Source organism: Gossypium hirsutum, chromosome A07 (genome assembly GCF_007990345.1).
Source record: "Gossypium hirsutum isolate 1008001.06 chromosome A07, Gossypium_hirsutum_v2.1, whole genome shotgun sequence".
In the NCBI taxonomy this organism is placed as follows: Eukaryota; Viridiplantae; Streptophyta; class Magnoliopsida; order Malvales; family Malvaceae; genus Gossypium; species Gossypium hirsutum.
This window is the reverse complement of record NC_053430.1, coordinates 53963434-53965319: the sequence shown is the minus strand read 5'-3', so window position 1 is coordinate 53965319 and position 1886 is coordinate 53963434. Positions and strand designations below refer to the sequence as shown.

Here is a 1886-nt window from a genome sequence, read left to right as displayed (position 1 = left end):
TTGGCTTTATTTACCCTTTTTAATTCTTTTAATTACTAAAGGACCAAAATGCCCTTAAAGGCTTTTCTTTCAAAATTTGTCCTATTCTTGCCCATTTTTGTCCAAACTTAGATATAATGGTCTAATTATCAAATTAGGCACTTATACATAAAATTTCTTCACGAAATTTTCACACAATTATTCAATCAATGAATAAACCTTAAAACTTTATCGGAATAAAATTTTTTAATCTCAGATTCGTGGTTTCGTAACCACTATTCCGTTTAGGCCCTATTTTGGGATGTTACACTTATAATGTTTCAGATGTTACCAACAGTAGGACAATTTGGAAGACTGCCCACTAAAGATCCAAGATTGCATTTGTGACTTTTTTTAGAAGTTTGTGACTCATTCAGGTAACATGGTGTTCTTGAAGATGCCCTAAAACTTAAATTGTTCCAATATTCCTTGAGAGACCAAGCAATAAAACTTTATCGTCGGGGACAGTGACATCATGGAATGACCTTTGCTAGAGGTTTTTGCTACGGTATAATCCACAAAAACATGAATGCCAAGCTTAGAAATGACATTACATATTTTCAAAAATTGGAGGATGAAACGTTATATGAGGCTTGGGAATGATTTAAAGATTTAATTCAGAAATGTCCAATGCATGGATTTCAGCACAAGATTAAATGGAAATTTCCTAGAATGGGTTGAGTGCACATACAAGAATCGTAGTGGATGCATTTGCTAACGGTACATTGTTGGATGAATCTTACAACAAAGCATATGATATTTTGGAAAAAAATTACCAACAATGATTGTAACAACCCATTTTCGGTGATATCAGAACAGTGGTTTCAGGACCACAAATCCTAGCCAAAAATAAAATTTTATTTTATTTTATTATATGGTTGGTATCATGATAGGAAGGTCACATGAAAATTTTGGTACGAAAATTTTACCGGTTGTATGTTTAATTAGGGAAAGGACTAAATTGCATAAAATGTAAAATTTGAGTTCTAGTAGCTATAAGTATCAAATAGCTATGGAACATATGGTAATTAGACCATTGAACAGTAGTTAGTAGATATTTTAATGACTCGTCCATGGAAAAATTAGAAAAGGGTAGGGACTAAATTGGAAATTAATAAAATTAATAGATGATAATTAACTAAAAAGAAAAAAATCATTTATTTTCATATCATCTTCCCCAATTTTTCTATGCAAACCCTAGGAGAGAGGAAGAAAACTTTTCAAGCTTAATAAGGTATGAAATCAAGTCCCGTTTTTAGTAATTTCTATATTTTTGGAATCGGGATAGGTTAATCGTTCTATTTAGGGGATTTATTTGAAAAGTTATCAAGGTATGAAATTTGAGTCATGGATGAATATACTGAAAATTAGAAATTTATGGTAAAAAATGAAAAGTTATTCATAGATAAACAACTTTTACAAAGTAATTTTTTATGAAAACTTGATTTAGGGACTAAAATGAAAAAGTGGAAAACCCATGGAAAATTCTGAAATTTGTGAAATGTATGTGCTGTAAATGTAATATATAAATTTTGGTTAGGCTTGGAAAGAGGGTTAAATTTCATGAATTTCATTTTCTGAGCCTAGGTACGAAATCAGAATTTTTGAAAAAATAGGGGCAAAATGGTAATTTTGCCTAGGATGTAATAGGATGCAAATGTATATGAAATGTGATAGATTTATAGTTAAATTTACCCATATAGATCCGGAAAGACCAACCATGTAACTAGATCGATGGAAGTTTGTAATGTGATGAGCTCATCTATGTTTACTTGATATTCATATAAGGTTATGTGACTAAATTGTTGAATAAGTGTATGTGTTTAGGTAACTTATCCAAAATCGATGGAATGTAAATTTATGTATGC

The 1886-nt window shown here is 30.5% G+C and overlaps 1 non-coding gene across 1 annotated transcript; it reads right to left on the bottom strand.

The window, feature by feature from the left end:
• Nucleotides 1-552: 552 nt before the first annotated feature.
• Nucleotides 553-659, bottom strand: LOC121204043 (small nucleolar RNA R71). The gene has a single exon (XR_005898971.1). It is a non-coding gene; the product is annotated as a small nucleolar RNA R71 (small nucleolar RNA).
• Nucleotides 660-1886: the final 1227 nt, after the last annotated feature.